At 45.3% G+C, this 17464-nt stretch overlaps 1 long non-coding RNA gene across 1 annotated transcript; it reads left to right on the top strand.

The window, feature by feature from the left end:
• The first annotated feature begins 2598 nt into the window (after positions 1–2598).
• On the top strand, positions 2599–17021 carry LOC132003826 (uncharacterized). Its single transcript, XR_009400330.1, has 3 exons — positions 2599–2664; positions 3443–3546; positions 16982–17021. It is a non-coding gene; the product is annotated as an uncharacterized LOC132003826 (long non-coding RNA).
• Positions 17022–17464: the final 443 nt, after the last annotated feature.

Raw genomic sequence — 17464 nt, 5'->3', positions numbered from 1 at the left:
CTAGAGAAAATGAAAAAAAAAAAAAAATTTGTTCAAGAAAATCTACTAGAGTTCAATAGCAATGCTAAACATTGGTAGTGTTTGAATCAGGACTCACTCACTTCCTACGCCCTCCCAGCTCAGGGAGTTGGAAAACCCACTCTAGACTGGGGCAGCCAAGAACACGGGGTTCCCTCTCACCCCAACTCCCAACCAGAGGGCCGTATTTCCAGAAGGCAGGATCCAGCCTTTCTCATCTAGTCCCCAGCTACCTCCCATGGAACTGTGTTCTGTGCAAATGTGGCCCAGAGATGGGGGCTCCTTTCCTCCTCAAGCTCTACAGATGGGTCAGAAGCTCTGCTCTGGGCTCAGTGCCACCAAGAATACTCTGGCCCTGATTGCCATCATCTGATTGTATAAGGTGGTGCTTCCACATTTGGAAGAGGCAAGCCAGGAAGACCGGAGTCTACTCCCCACCCTAACCTCCATCCTGCCCCTGGCCTTCCACTTCATGAATGCTCAGTGCATCCTGTGGGCTTGGCATTCAGAGAGGAGGAGGCCATTGTCTTCACCCTCCACTCCAGACCCAGGCTCAGAGATTTTTTGCCTAGGGGGCACATCAGGCCAGAATCCAGATAAATCCTAAACTCTTCTCAGAGGAATTGACTTCACTAAGGTAGAATATGGAGACGTGCAAGCTTCTTGGAGGGAAGGTAGAGGGGAAGGGGCTCTCAGAATTGGATGATGTGATAAAAGGCAATTGGAAGGTGATTGGTAAAAATCATTGGACATATAAGCCAAACTATAGGCCAGTTGGTTTGCCCAAGAAAACCAGGGAGGGAGAGAGCTGGGAGGAGTCCACCTGGACCAGAGATCAGAACAGATCTCCAGAGCTGGCTTCTACAAACATGGGAATTTGATGGGTTTGGTCTGTGGAGCAATTTTTGCCCTAGGTTATTGTTGGAACAATAGAGAAATCAGCACTCAATGAGAGCACTATAACAGCTGGATGTAGTTAGGAAAGGAGACCAAGAGAGCCTGGCCCAAACCAGTGTCATTCCAAAGTGACTGCCTGCAAGCAAGCTTGTCCAAGCCCCCGCCCCCTAAGTAGTATCACAAAGCGTAACACTGCAGGGATGGGATACTCTACAAAAATAATCCAACCAGGGGCACCTGGGTGGCTCAGTGGGTTAAAGCCTCTGCCTTCGGCTCAGGTCATGATCCCAGGGTCCTGGGATCAAGCCCCACATCGGGCTCTCTGCTCAGCAGGGAGCCTGCTTCCTCCTCCCTCTCTGCCTGCCTCTCTGCCTACTTGTGATCTTGTGATCTCTGTCAAATAAATAAATAAAATATTTAAAAATAATAATAATAATCCAACCAGTCACTAAATGAAAAAAATAAAAAAAACAGGCAAATAAGAATAACAGGCCCAGGAAAAGGACCACTACCCAGAGTTGCTATAGTGGATTATCCAAAATGTTCAGGGTCAAAAAAAAAAAAAAAACTGAGACATGCAAAGAAACTGGAAAGTATGACCCATACCCATTGAAAAGCAGGCACTGAAACTGCCAGTGAATAAGACCAGATGTTGATTTTAACAGATAAAGCCTTCAAGTAGTCATTATAAATACATTCGAGAAGTAAAGGAAGGTGCAATGACACTACTTTATCAAAAAGAGAATACAACCAAAGACATAAAAATTGTTAAAAGAAAAGGATCAAGGGACACCTGGGTGGCTCAGTCTGTTAAGCATCTGCCTTCAGCTAAGGTCATGATCCCAGAGTTCTGGGATCAAGCCCCACATCAGGCTCCAGGGAACCTTCTTCTCCCTCTGCCTGGTCCTGCCCCCTGCTTGTGCTCTCTCTCTCATTCAAATAAATAAATAAATCTTTTTAAAAAAGAAAAGAAAGGAGAAAAATAAACAGACCCTCAGAAAACCGTGGAACACTGTTAAGTACATCAGCATACACATAATGGGAATACCAGAAGAGAGGGGAAAGAGAAGGGGATAAAAAAATATTTGAGAAATGATGGCTAAAACTCCCCAGATTTCTTGTGCGGAGGGGGAAGCATGTTCTATAGACACAACAAACGCAAAGTAGAATAAATGGAAAGAGATCTGCAACAGACTCATTGTAAAAATGTTGAAATGAAAAAAGACAGAGAAAATCTTGAAAGCAGCAAGAGAAATAAAAAAGGCATCACTTATAAGAGAACCCCAATAAGATTAGCAGCTAACTTGGGCACCTGGGCAACTCAGTGGTCATGATCTCAGGGTCCTGGGATCGAGCCCCACATAGGGCTCTCTGCTCAGCAGGGAGCCTGCTTCCTCCTCTTCTTTCTACCTGCCTCTCTGCCTGTGATCTCTCTCTGTCAAATAAATAAAAGATATTTTAAAACAAAGATTAGCAGCTAACCTCTTCCCGAGAAATGACTCTAGCAAGCGGTGCAGTAACATTCAACATGCTTAAGAAGATGACTGTCAACCATGAACCCTGCACACATAAAAGCTTCTTTCAAAAGTGGGACTGAAATAAGACTTCCCCATAGAAACAAAAACTTGAGAATTTGTTACTGGCAGACCAAACGTACAGGAAACTCTAAAAGATATTTTTTAAGTTGAAAGCAAGCGATCCCAGTTGGTAACTCAGATCCGCATGAAAAAGTGAAGAGCAAAAGTAAAGGTAATTATGTCCCTCTATTAGTATAAATGTCCATTTTGCTCCTTTCATGTCTTTTTTAAAAAGATTTCTATTTATTTATTTGATAGAGATCACAAGCAGGCAGAGAGGCAGGCGGGGGTGGGGTGGGGGAAGCAGGCTCCCTGCTGAGTAGAGAGCCCCATGAGGGGCTCGATCCCAGGACCCTGGAATCATTACCTGAGCAGAAGGTAGAGGCTTAACCTACTGAGCCACCTAGGCATCCCCTTTCATGTCTTATTTAGAGGGCAATTATATTAAGCAGTATGTAGATGATATACTCCCAGGTCTATAACATTAAAATGTGGTACAGTGATCGGCAAAAGGTGTTAAATGTTCAGAAATGATAGAAGCAAAACCACAAATCACCAAAGTAGTAACCAATAAATGTCTCCTGTGCACAAGAAGACAGTTTGCAAGCCAGGTGCAGGCAAACCAAAACATGGAATGAGACTCAGCAGTATATTGTGATAAAGCAGCTTATCTAGCGAGAAAGCAGTGATTATTTATTCTTCACAGTGGTTGATTATAATATTAGAATTTTCTTAAATGATAAGGAATCGGTCAGTGAGGTTACCTCATATCCATCTTGGGAAACAGTTGAAATTTTGCTTATGATTTCCAGAGGCATAAGCGAGAAATGACCCGGGTCAACTTAGTCTTGCATAATAAGCTAAATTAAGCTTTGTTTGTATGACTGAAGTGGTTTTGTCTACTCAGGGGATTTTCAAGGCTGGTCTCCATTTGTTTTTGATTTTAACAGATGTGAGTGACAAAAGGAAATGACTCCAGATGGTAACTGGAATTTACAAGAACAAATGAAGATAAGCAGAAGAGATAAACAGGTCATTAAGACAAAAGTGAGAAGTATGTGTTGCTCTCCTTTCCTCTCTCAGCTTCTTTAAAAGGCGTAGAGTTTAATCGGATGACTTGGTTTGGGGGGTGTTGAGTTGTCTAAGTTCCACATATATTCTGGATACTAACCCTTTATTGGATATGTCGTTTGCAAATATCTTCTCCCATGCTATAGGTTGCTTTTTAGTTTTGTTGATGGTTCCCTTCACTGTGCAGAAGCTTTTTTCTTTTTTTAAGATTTTATTTATTTATTTGACAGAAAGGGAGAGAGCACAAGTAGGCAGAGAGGCAGGCGGGGTGGGGTGGGGTGGAAGCAGGCTCCCCGCTGAGCAGAGAGCCCAATGCGGGGCTCGATTCCACGACCCTGAGATCATGACCTGAGCCAAAGGCAGTCGATCAACCAACTGAGCCATCTAGCAGAAGCTTTTTATTGATGTAGTTCAAAGGCTTTGGGGGTTTTTTGTTTGCTTTTGTTTCTGTTTGCTTTTGTTTTTGTTTGCTTTTGTTTTCCTCAGGAGACATATCTAGAAAAAAGTTGCTACAGCAGATGTCAAAGAGATGATTGTCTGTGTCCCCTTCTAAGATTTTTATGGTTTCAGATCTCACATTTAGGTGGTTAGTCATTTTGACTTCATTTTTGTGCATGCTGTAAGAAAACAGCCCAGTCGCCTTCTTTTGCATGTTCCTTTGTTCCCAACACCCTTTGTTGAAGAGCTTGTCCTTTTCCTTCTGGATATTCTTTCCTGCTTTGTTGAAGATTAATTGACTGCATAGTTGTGGGTTTATTTCTAGGTTTTCTATTCTGATCTGTTGCTCTATGTGCCTACTTTTTGTGCCAGTACCAAATTGTTTTGATTACAACACCTTTGTAATATAACTTGAAGTCTGGAATTCTGATGCCTCCAGCCTTGCTTTTCTTTTCAAGGTTGCTTTGGCCATTTGAGGTCTTTCCATACAAATTTTAGAACCATTCGCTCTAGTTCTGTGAAAAATGCTGTTGGTATTCTGATAGGGATTGCCTTCATTGAATAGTTGCTCTGGGTAGTAAAGACAGTTTAACAATATTTCTTCTTCCAGTCCATGAGCATGGAATGCCTTTCCATTTCCTTGTGTCACCTTCCATTTCCTTCATTAGTGTTTCATATTCTCAGTATACAGGTCTTTCCCCTCTTGTTCCTAGATGTCTTATTTTTGATGCAATTGTAAATGAGATTTTCTTAATTTCTCTTTCTCATGCTTCATTATTGGTGTATAGTGTAGAAATGCAATGGATTTCCAGACTTTGACTATTTTCTGTCCTATGACTTTACTGAATTCATTTATCAGTTCTAGCAGTTTTTTTTAGTGGAGTCTTACAGGTTTTCTATATATAGTATCATGTCATCTGGAAATAGTGAAGGTTTTACTTTTTATTTACCAATTTGCATGCCTTTTCTTTCATTTTCTTAGAAGTTTTTATTTAAATTCCTATTAGTTAACATATAGTGTAACATTAGTTTCAGATGTATAGTTTAGTGATTCAACACTTCCATTCAACACCAGTGCTCAACCCAAGTGTCCTCCTTAATCCCCATCACCTATTTAACCCACCTGTCAACCGTCCTCCCCTCTGGTAACCATCAGTTTATACTCTATAGTTAAGAATCTGTTTCTTGGGGCACCTGGGTGGCTCAGTGGGTTAAGCCGCTGCCTTCGGCTCAGGTCATGATCTCAGGGTCCTGGGATCGAGTTCCACATCGGGCTCTCTGCTCAGAAGGGAGCCTGCTTCCCTTCCTCTCTCTCTGCCTGCCTCTCTGCCTACTTGTGATCTCTCTCTGTCAAATAAATAAATAAAAATATTAAAAAAAAAAAAAAGAATCTCTTTCTTGGTTTCCCTCTCTCTTCCTCCCCCACCATGATCACTTGTTTTGTTTCTTAAATTCCACATATGAGTGAAACCATATGACATTTGTCTTTCTCTGACTGACCTATTTCACTCAGCATAATACCCTCTGGCTCCATACATGTCATTACAAATGGCAAGGTTTCATTCTTTTTTTTATGGCTGAGTAATATAAAAATATTACTATTCCTATATATATAGATTTGGAATATTATATATAGTATTATATATAATACATAATATAATATATATAGGAACATTCTTATATATATATTTCCTCTATTATATATATTATATATTCAATATATTGGATATACATATCACATCTTCTTTATCCATTCATCAGTGGACATTTGGGTCCTTGCCATAATTTGGCTATTGTTGATAATGCCACTATAAACATTGGGATGCATGTACCCCTTTGAGTTAGTATTTTTGTATCCTTTGGGTAAATACCCAGGAGTGTGATTGTTGGATCATAGGGTAGTTATGGTTTCAACTTTTTGAGGAAACTCCATACTGTCTTCCACAATGGCCCCAGCAGTTCACATTCTCACCAAGAGTGTAACAGGATTCCTTTTTCTGTTTGGTTCTTTTTTTTTTTTTTTTTTTTTCTTCATAGATTCTATCTCTTTGTTGATACTCTCATTTTGTTCATGCATCATTTCTCGGATTTTGTTTAGTTGTCTGTGTTCTCTTGTAGATCACTGCGCTTCTCTAACACAATGACTTTGATGTATTTGTAATTCTTAGACATTCATTTCTTTTGGTATGGGCTCTGGAGATTTGTTTTGTTCCTTTGTTTGGAACACGTTTCCCTGCGTGTTCAGATGCATTGTGATCATTTGTTGAGCCTATGGGCTTGAAAAAACTGCCAGCTCTCCCAGTCTTTATGGACTGGCTTCACACAGGGGAAGACCTTCACCAATTAGCCTGACTAGAGATTCTGGGGGCCTCTGAAACCTTTTGGAAGGATTCAACTTTTTTGGTCTTGTACCTGTAAATTCCCAATTAGAGAGAGGTTGGCCTATTTCTTTTTCAGGAGCTCCCGTGGGGTCTGTCTGTAGTGTTGCAAGTTCTTTGGTGCTATAACAGCAAGCCAGCCCAGATCTCCTCTGTTCTCTGACCTCCTGTGCTCTCCCCAGGTGCCCAAAGTATGCCAGCTCACTGCTGGCTCCCCAAGTCGAGTGAGACAGATACCAGGCCATGGAGCAGCTCTCTGCATAGTCAGAGCACCAGACTCGTGTTCTACTCTCATCTTCCTTCTGAAGAGAAGCTACCCAGTTGCATGCCTTCTCTTTATCACACCGAGTTGCCCTATTCTCTATCTGTAGCACCACAGCCCCCCTGGTGCTGTAGAAAGATGCTCCCACCCTTCCTTTCTTTCTGTAGCCCCTAGTCATCCAAACTATGTTGTGTCTGTTAGCCCTCCAAGTCAGGAGAGACAGAAACCAGTCTCTTGGGCAGCCCTCTGAAAGCTGGAATGATGGATGCACATTCCATACTTCTCTACTCTCATCACTCCACCCCAACAAGAGCCTGTGCCAGTGTGGAGGAGAGGTGATCATGGATAAAGTAAATGGCTTTTCTACCCCTTTGGATGTACTTTGCTTTACACTTGCCTGGGGAACTCTATTTAACTGGTTTCTGGGGTTCTCCCAAAGGTATTTTCGTTCATACCAACTTGGTATCTCTGTTGAGGAATGAGGGCTGGGACTTCCTAGTCCATCTAGCTGGCATCACCCAGACTCCTCCATTATTTACCTTAAGAGATCACACGAGCCCGCATGTGGCTCAGTCATTAAGCATCTGCCTTCAGCTCAGGTGATGATCCCAGGGTCCTGGGATCAAGCCCCACTTCAGGCTCCTTTCTCAACAGGAAGCCTGCTTTTCCCTTTTTCACTCCCCCTGCTTGTATTCCATCTCTCACTGTCTCTCTCTATCAAATAAATAATATATAAATAAATAAAATCTTTTAAAAAGAAAGAAAGAGAGAGAGAGAGATCACATGAGGTTCCCCAATGTATGGAACCAAATCAATACAAACACACTGAATGCAAGCCTGAAGGAGTGAGGCAAAGCAAACAAACCTCCTTTAAGTAGTGAGGAAACTAAAGATAAGCAAGGTTATGGGATATGCCCAATGTCCAAGTCTTAGTGTGTAGCAGAACAGCAATCAGTGACCCAAACTTTGGCAAACAAAAGATAGGTCTATGTTGGGTTGAACAGTGTCACCCAAAGAGTCCTGGCCACCAGGAACCTCAGATGTGACCTTATTTGGAAATAACAGGATCATTGCAGATGTAACCAAGTCAGGGATCATAATAGGAGATTATCCTAGATTTAAAGTGGGCCATAAATCTGCTGGCTGATGTCTTCATAAGAGAAAGAAGAGGGATATTTGAGACAGACACGCACAGGGAGAATGCCTTGTGAAGACAGAGGCAGAGGTTGGAAGGATTATGTCAATAAGCCAAGGAACCCCAGAAATCTCCAGTAACCACCAGAGGCTTGAAGAGATATAGAAGAGATGTTTCCTCAGAGACCCCAGAAGGAGCCAACCCTGCCATCATCTTGATTTTAGACTTCTGGCTTCTAGAACTGTGAGAGAATAAATTGCTGTCATTTTAAGCCTCCCAGTCAGTGGTTCTTTGTTACAGCAGCCCAAGGAAACTAATATAGGGTATAGCTTCCCTCTCAGAGCCACAACTTCTATCCCCAATGCCATCATAAGCCATGAGATGGCAGTAGGTTCGGGTGCTCTCATATCACATTGATTAGACAGAAGACTTGTAAAGACACAGATAAATAGAAATATATAGAGTGAACTTTTTTTATATACCTTTGAAAATCTTGCACAAATACAGTTTAAAAGATTGTATTGTATGCATAGTTCTTCAACTTTTTTTTTTTTTAAGGATTGGGGGCAGTATATACTTTCTTTTTTTAAAAGATTTATTTGACAGAGAGAGACACAGAGAGAGAGGGAACACAAGTTGTGGGAGTGGGGAGAGGAAGAAGCAGGCTTCCCGCGGAGCAGGGAGTCAGATTCGGGGCTCAATCCCAGGAGCCAAAGGCAAATGCTTAACGACTTAGCCACCCAAGTGCCCCCTTCAACTTGTTTTTTAAGGCGTGTTAAACTTTAGAAATCTACTCAGGTGAGGGCACCTGGGTGGCTCAGTGGGTTAAAGCCTCTGCCTTTGGCTCAGGTCATCATCCCAGGGTCCTGGGATCGAGTCCCAAATCAGGCTTTCTGCTCAGCGGGCAGCCTGCTTCCTCCTCTTTCTCTGCCTGCTTCTTCTCTGCCTACTTGTGATCTCTGTCTGTCAAACAAATTTAAAAAAAAAATCTTAAAAAAAAAAGAGAAATCTACTCAGGTAACTATATATCAATGCCATCACTTTTAATTTTCATGGGCTATAAAGCCACATAATGTAATGAATGGCAGTAATTTATTTAAATGTTCCCTGTTGGTGGGCATATAGAGTATTTCTTCTGCTTTTGCTGTTATGAACCAATAAACATAATAATCCTTACCTGCTTCTTTGTAGTAATTTTTCTCCAGAAGAGCTACCTAAATACACAATAAATGTATTGATTCTAGTGGCAAAAATATTTTTCATTTGATATAAACAGATTTCCCTAAAGAAAAAGTCTTATTTGTTTAAGTTTAATTTTATGTGTCAATTAACGAGGCCCCAGTGGGCCCAGATACCTGGCTAAGCGTTCTTTTGGGCCTCTCTATGTAGGGGTTTCTGAATGAGATGAAATCTGAGTTGGTAGACTGAGTAAAGCAGATTGCCCTCCCCAGTGTGGGTGGGCCTCATCCAACCAGTTGAGGGTCTGAATAAAACAAAAAGGTGGAGTGCCTGTTTCTGCACTGAGACATTGGTTTTCTCCTGCATTCAGTCTTGAACTTGGACTGGAATAACTGATTCTCGGAAACTCAAGAGCTGCAACGAACATATCAGAAGTTCAACATCTGCAAAAGAGAGTCCTGCTGGCTACTCGTTTCCTGTAGGGTATTTTCTCCATCCCAGTGATGAACCTGAGTCCGCAATAATGGCTTATTCATGAGACGGCAGTCAGCACAAAGCCTTTCCCCTCCTGGGATATTAATCATTCCCCAAGCAGGCACACTTAACGAGCTGCGTGTCCTTTGGATGGCCCTATCCATCCTCATGTTCCGGGGCTCGCCTCTGATCAGTTAAGGCCTCTGAGTCTACAAAGACCATCACTGTTAGGATTATCTCCCACGGTGCATAAGTTCTGCCTGTTCTAGAACCTCGTATTTGTGGAATCATACAATATGTGTTGTGTTGGGTAAGGCTGCCTTCTCTTGACCACGCTATTTGTTGTCTGTGTCAGAAGCCTGTCCTTTTTACTGCTGAGCCATATTCCATTCTCCTATTGCTGGAAATCTGCGTTGGATATGAATAAAGCTGCCTTGGATATCCTGGCACATGTCTTTTGGTGGAGTTCTCATAGCATTTGGAGGCCAGGGCCCGTGGAAAACCTGACCCAGGATCACATAACAAGGCTGGGAGCATCCAGGAAAGCTGTCTCTGACATCAGTGGTCCTCCTGGCACTGTTTGGACAGAGTTAGGGTTATTGAACCTCCTTACCTCATCATCTCAGGTTTCCTGTAACCATTTACAACCTTGAGATTAGCTCCCAAGCTTCTGGGGGTGGCAAAAGGGGACCGGTTTTCCTGTTTCACCTTTAGCCTGGGCTCAGGCTATGAGAAGGTGACAAAGAGTGAGATCAAATTTCTGATTCACTGTGTGCATGTCCCTTCCCTCCCAGCGTCATCCTGTGCCAGTAGGAATTGGCTCCATTCTGGGGCTCATTCTAGGCCTGACAGTCCATGAGTCCAACAACTACACCCTATTAATCAGCGATGGTTAAAGTGAAGACTGGGGAGGGGGGTGCCTGGGTGGCTCAATGGGTTGAGCCTCTGCCTTAGGCTCAGGTCATGATCTCAGGGTCCTGGGATCGAGTCCTGCATCAGGCTCTCTGCTCAGCAGGGAGCCTGCTTCCCCCTCTCTCCCTCTCTTTCTGCCTGCCTCTCTGCCTCCTTGTGATATCTCTCTGTGTCAAATAAATAATTTTTTTTTAAGTGAAGACTGGGGTGTCCTTTCCCCTATCTTTCTCCAGTCACTTGAGACCCCAGAGTCACCCCTCCATGTAATTCCAGAGGTGACCCTGCACATTTTCCCTTGTCAACCTAAAATTAATAGGAGGCAATGATTAAGCAAGAACATTTATATGGGATGGAAGAATTGCTATTTGGGGTACACAGACAGGGGTCGCTACCCAAATAGAGTCCCATTAGAAAGCAAAGGTCAAGTTTTTAGAGCCAAAAGGGAACGCTTGCATATGTTGTTTGCAGAGAACTTTTGACTGGTGTTGGCGGAAGAAAGCTAATCTTTGCTGAATATAGTTGGTTCTTATGAAATCAGTATCCAGAGTCTCTTACTATAGGGAGTCACAGGTGGTTATGCTGAGTCCTTGGAACGTTTTCAGTCTGGCTCAATTCCAAAGTTCATGGTTCCACTGGTGAGAACATAAAGCCTATCCTGTTAATGGATTCAAGCTTCATTTTAGAACCCCTGGACATTACTCACTCCATTTCTCTTCACCTTTCAGTCCCAGGGCCCGACTCCCATGACGGTCAGTGTTTTAAAATGTATCCGAGATGTTGGTTTGATTCAGGAACGGTGAGGCCAGTGGATTGAAAGATGATTGCTCTGTGCGGGCGCCTGGGTGGCTCAGATGGTCGACTGTCTGCCCTCAGCTCAGGTTATGATCTCCAGGTCCTGGGATCGAGGCCCATGTTGGGCTCCCAGCTCAGCGGCGAGTCTGCATCTCCCTCTGCCCCTCCCCCTGCTTGTGCTCTCTTCGTCTCTCTCTCTCAAATGAATAAATAAACTCTAAAACAGGGGCGCCTGGGTGGCTCAGTGGGTTAAGCCTCTACCTTCGGCTCGGGTCATGATCCCAGGGGCCTGGGATCGAGTCCCGCATAGGGCTCTCTGCTCAGCAGGGAGCCTGCTTCTCCTCATCTCTCTCTCTGTCTGTCTCTCTGCCTATTTGTGATCTCTCTCTCTGTCAAATAAATAAATAAAATCTTTTAAAAAAATAAAAATAAACTCTAAAACAAAAATGATGACTGCTATTGAAAGACAGTTTAGTTACAGTCCTCAAGAGGAGGGGGCCATGCCACACAGGCCACATGGGGAGGCACCCAGGCCAGTCAGGAGGCAAAAGGAGCAAGGGAGACAGTGTGGACAGAAGCCTTTAGTTTTTGCTGGAAGGATTGGGTGAAATAGGGAATACAGGCTTGGGATTGGCTAGTTCCAATACCTGCAGCGGCTCTGGGGTGTGGAGACTGTCCCGGGTTGTCTGATGCATGGACCTGTGGTGACGTAAGGCAAGGGGATAGTGTCCCACACTGCCAGAGCTCGGCAAAAGAGGTGCTGGGGTTTGCTTTGCAGATCAAAGGTGTGCTTAAAGGCCCATCATTTACTCTTTCTAGGAATTAGCCGACTCTAGCGGTGGTCCCTTCCAGGTCCACAAGGCCAACAGGATGTCAAAGTATCATAAAATACAGAAAATTTAAGACACAATACTGTCAGGGAAAGGTCGGGATGCCTGGGCTGACAGTACAGCCTTCTTGGGAAATTCTCCCAGAGTTTTGCTCCATCCCACTAACTGTTGGACCCACGAGACTCCTGGGACATACTCAAGAGCTGGGTTCCTGGGGCGCCTGGGTGGCTCAGTGGGTTAAAACCTCTGCCTTCGGTTCAGGTCATAATCCCGGGGTCCTGGGATTGAGCCCCACATCAGGCTCTCTGCTCAGCATGGAGCCTGCTTCCCCCTCTCTCTCTGCCTGCCTCTCTGCCTACTTGTGATCTCTGTCTGTCAAATAAAATCAAAAAAAAAAAAAAAAAAAAGAGCTGGGTTCCTGCCCCGGGGCTGTACCTGGGGCTTCAGGGAGAAGAAGCAGTGAGTGTGTGTGTGTGTATGTACCAGTGTCTGTGTGTACTTTGTGTGTGCACCTTCTCAGCTAATTCCTGTTATTAAGTATTTGCATGACCCAATCTTTGTGAGACTCATACAGATGCCAGCTGAATATTTCTAACTGGACCCAGGAGACTGGGGAGCCCTTTCCATCCTGGGTGTCCCCCCCCTGTCCCTCCTCCCCCTTGGGAATCTGCAGAGACACTCTTAGGGTGAGGGAGACACAAAGCTGCTACTTTGGCAAATCATGTTGCAGGGACCCCAGCAGGGAAAAAAAAATCACCCAAATGGGGCAGGGTACTGGGGAGCACAGCCAACAAGCCCATTAACTTCTAGCAGCATCTCACGCAGACGCCCCTCGTCTCTCCTGTGCCTCCCCAGGACTTCAGTTCCAATGACCAGACAAGTCAAAGAATTTCAAAGAGAATCTGCAGAGATCTGTCTGGAACCGTTTGCAGCTTTCCGGAAAACAGTCACTTGATCGGAGACTGATTTAGGGAATGGGTTGGAGGGTTTGGAAGAAAATGATGGCACTTTTTTTTTTTTTTCCCCAGCAAAAGACAAACTTCTTAATGCCTTAATTAAAACCACAAACCCAAACAACTCCATACTGAAGAGAGCAAATCCCTGACGGGCTCCTCCCAGGCTGGGGTGCCACGCCTGATGCCCCCAGCAGGACTGGCCAGGGTGGGCACCAGGACTCCACCCACCTAGGTCCCCGTGGAAGCTTTGGAATGGTTGTGGTTATTAAGCCTAGCAATGCATGGAGACAGGGTTCATTCCTTTGTCTGATTCCGGTCCTCTCGACAACCCAGGAAAATCTGCAAACTCGGATGATGACAGAAGCTTCCCCCTCCCGCCAGCAAATCTGTGCACTCCAGAAAGTCTGAGCCAGCTGTGACGTCACACACCATCCATCCAAAATTTCCACTCTACAGATAGAGAACCTGTGGCCCTAGGCATGGTCGTCCAAGATCCGACTATGGTTCAGGATTTGGGAACAGAAAAGTGTGGTTGTGTGTCGACTGTCCGCTCCCTGTTACAAATCCTGCACCAGCCCAAGGGCACAAAATCTTTCGTACCCTTAGAACTTTATTTGGTGGCTTCCTTGCCTGGGCTCACCCAAGGGAAATGCAGGGAACTGCAGACTTCCCTGCCTGAGATTTGGGGCAACTCTACGCCAATGGGTTCCCAGTTCAGGGTCTGCAGAAACGGCATAGGACTTCTTTCTTCTGTGCCTGGAGTGCCCCCTGGTGGCTAGTGCGGTAACAACCCAACTCTGAAGTTTTTTTTTGTTTTTTTTTTTTTTAAGATTTTATTTATTTATTTGACAGAGAGAGATCACAAGCAGACCGAGAGGCAGGCAGAGAGAGAGAGAGGGAAGCAGGCTCCCTGCTGAACAGAAAGCCCAATGCGGGACTCGATCCCAGGACCCTGAGATCATGACCTGAGCGAAGGCAGCGGCTTAACCCACTGAGCCACCCAGGCGCCCCCCAAATCTGAAGTCTTAATGTTAAGACATGACCTTGTCATGAAGAAGGTCCTACCCTGTTCCTTTTTGGGAACTTTCCCTCCCTCATCACCGCACACTTGGGGAAAGCATGTACCGGTAAAATGATTCATGAGGATGAAAGTTTTTATTTGTCTTGTTTAGGATAGTGGTGTCCATACCCATCCCAGGGTCTGTTCCGGGTCATAATAGATGATGAATACAGAACAGCTGAATGAATGACAAGCCCACTCTGCACATGAACTTCTCTCTTGTGACAAATTCTCGAGATTTTCGATCAACATTTATGAACGACTTTTTGTGTGCAATATACCACATAAGAGTCACAGAAACAAACAGACAAAAATACCTCACCGCACTGTTCTTGTCCAAGAGCGATTATTGACTGCTCAAGACAAACTGAAAGTCTGTAACAGTGCAGCTAACATGGCAGGGACAAGAGAAGGTGTAGGCAAAGGCACAGGGGACAGAATGTCAACCATATCAATAGGGGTGGCCTCCTCAGGGAGATGGTGTGTGAGCTGTGGCTGAAGGAGAAATAGAATTTCAGAAGTGGAGGAGGGACGGATTCCAGGGAAAGACGTGTGCAGCAATGCCTTCCTCAGTCTCCCTTCTTGTCCTTGCATTATTCCTCCTCATTCTTCACTCTTGCAGGGGCTGAATCCTTGGATGCCTGACATTATGCCTCTCCTGGAGGTCTCAGTGGCTAGTCCTGCCTGCCTCCCCAGTCCTTCCCTCCCTGGCCGCATCCATCTCTTGGAAGCTTCCCCCCACCCAGACCCCCCCACCCCCCAGCCCTGACCTGAGCACTGACTGGTGGTCAGAATCCCACAGCGCCCAGCCCTGAAGATGGACTCAGGCAGACAAGACGTTACTGGGACATCAGCAGGAGAGGGGACCCAAGGGAATGTAGCTGAGCCTGTGACCTGAGAAAGAAAAGTCATATAGGATTTAAGAACCACAGTAAACTTTGTTTGTTTATAGAAACTTATTCTAGGGGCGCCTGGGTGGCTCAGTGGGTTAAAGCCTCTGCCTTCAGCTCAGGTCATGATCCCAGGGTCCTGGGATCAAGCCCCGCATTGGGCTCTTTGCTTGGCAGGAAGCCTGCTTCCTTTTCTCTCTCTCTCTGCCTGCCTCTTTGCCTGCTTGTGATCTGTCAAGTAAATAAAATCTTAAAAAAAAAAAAAAGATTTTATTTATTCACTTTAGAGATAGATGGAGAGAAAAAGCAAGACACGGAGCACAAGCAGGGGGAGGGACAAGCAGACTTCGCCCTGAGCACAGTGCCTGACGCAAGGCTTGATCCCATGACCCTGAGATCAGGACCTGAGCTGAAACCAAGAGTTGGACTCTTAATCACCTCCAGAAATTATCTTTTCTTTCTTTTTTTTTTTTTTAAGATTTTATTTATTTATTTATTTGACACACACAGAGATCACAAGCAGGCAGAGAGAGGGGAGGCAGCAGGCTCCTTGCTGAGCAGAAAGCCTGATTTGGGGCTTAATCCCAGGACCCTGAGATCATGACCTGAGCCAAACGCAGAGGCTTAACCCACTAAGCTACCCAGGCATCCCCAGAAATTTTCTAAAAGCCTGTCTTCATCCCCATAAAATCAGAAAGTCGTAAAATTATTATTTTAATGGTCTAGAGTTAATCAAGGAAAACTCACCCTAAGTTGAGTTTGAGTGAAGGACAGTTTGCAAAATCAAAAGCTGGAGGAAGGCAGAATTTCAGTTGAGGCTAGAGAGCCAGGAAACAGGGAGATTTAGTGGAGGTACACAGACTCGCTGGCATGGAAGGGGAAGAGAAGTGTTGGGGAGCGGTGGCAGTAAAGCTGGGTCAGGATGAAGAGACCAGGCAATGACCACAAAAAAGCAAGCAGAGAAATCAAGCCCTATAAACGTGTTTAAGCCTTGGACTGAACAGGACCTTGGAAGCTACTTGTACCTGGGAGGTATGCCATCAGGTGGGTTGAGAAGGTGGATTCTGGGGGCAGGCTTGGTCATGGGTCATCAGATGGCCTGAAGGCTGAGATTTGGAGTAAAGAAAAGGCCACAGAGTTCCCAGCACTCATCAGCGTTGTGGAAATATGCGTTTTGTTAAATCAAATTGAAAACACAAAGAGGAGGTCTGGTTCCTGCTATTCCTTGGTATAGCAGAGGTGGCTGGCTCTGTCCAGAAAATCTGTCTGATAAAAACTCTAGTAGAGGGGCACCTGGGTGGCTCAGTGGGTTAAGGACTCTGCCTTAGGCTCAGGTCATGATCTCGGGGTCCTGGGATGGAGCCCCGTGTCGGCCTCTCTGCTCAGCAGGGAGCCTGCTTCCCTTCCTCTCTCTTTGCCTGCCTCTCTGCCTACTTGTGATCTCTCTGTCAAATAAAATCTTAAAAAGGAAAACTCTAGTAGAAAACATGGAACCAGGGACGCCTGGGTGGCTCAGCTGGTTGAGCGGCTGCCTTCAGCTCAGGTCATGATCCCAGCGTCCTGGGATCGAGTCCCGCATCGGGCTCCTTGCTCAGCCGGGAGCCTGCTTCTCCCTCTGCCTCTGCCTCTGCCTACCACTCTGTCTGCTTGTGCTCACTCTCGCTCCTCTCTCTCTCTCTCTCTCTGACAAATAAATAAATAAAATCTTTAAAAAAATAAAAAAGAAAAGAAAACATGGAACCAGGAACCACCAGACCCATGTTGTGAGAAATCTCTGGAAGGAGGGAAGGTTTGGCCAGTGGTGTGTGCATGTTTGTGTGTTTATGGAGTTGGAAGTGGGGTGTCTACAGCCTGGGGCACAAGGAGACTCCAACTATAAGAAGAACAAGTAGTGTTCTCAGCTGTGCCCTGGGCTTTCCTCAGCCACGGCCCTCTAGAGTCACTGTTTGTCCCTCACCCTAACAGCAGGAATCCGTAGTAAAGCTCTGGGCTGCTGGTGTGGGAGTTTTCAGAGATGACAATCCGAGCAGCACAAACACACTGCTGGGTGAGGATCTGGGGACTAGAGGGAGGAACTGACATGCCCAATCACAACTCCCCTCTGTTCTCCAGGCCTCCAGGACCAGTGGCTTCCAGTGCAATCCCAGGGCTGCCCTTCTTGGATGCTTGAAGGTGAAGCCCTGACCTGAAGAGTTTCTTGGAGTCTAAGTCTCCACATGTGCGTGACCACAGCCAGGCTTGTTGTGCTGTGCGCTCTCAGCCCCAAAGCTCTGATTCCTTCACTCCCCATCGCTGGACATAAAGCAGGGTCTGGCTACCATCCCCTCTTGATAGTCTGCCAGAGGGATTGATCCCCCAGGGTGAGGGAGGAAAGATGGGCAAAGACCAGGGCGCCTGGGTGGCTCAGTGGGTTAAGCCGCTGCCTTCGGCTCAGGTCATGATCTCAGGGTCCTGGGATCGAGTCCCGCATCAGGCTCTCTGCTCGGCAGGAAGCCTGCTTCCCTCTCTCTCTCTCTCTGCCTGCCTCTCCATCTACTTGTGATTTCTCTCTGTCAAATAAATAAATAAAATCTTTAAAAAAATAAAAATAAAAAA

The sequence above is a fragment of the Mustela nigripes genome, chromosome 16 (genome assembly GCF_022355385.1).
Source record: "Mustela nigripes isolate SB6536 chromosome 16, MUSNIG.SB6536, whole genome shotgun sequence".
NCBI lineage: Eukaryota > Metazoa > Chordata > Mammalia > Carnivora > Mustelidae > Mustela > Mustela nigripes.
The sequence above is the reverse complement of the archived record's forward strand: the minus strand, read 5'-3'. Positions and strand labels throughout refer to the sequence as shown.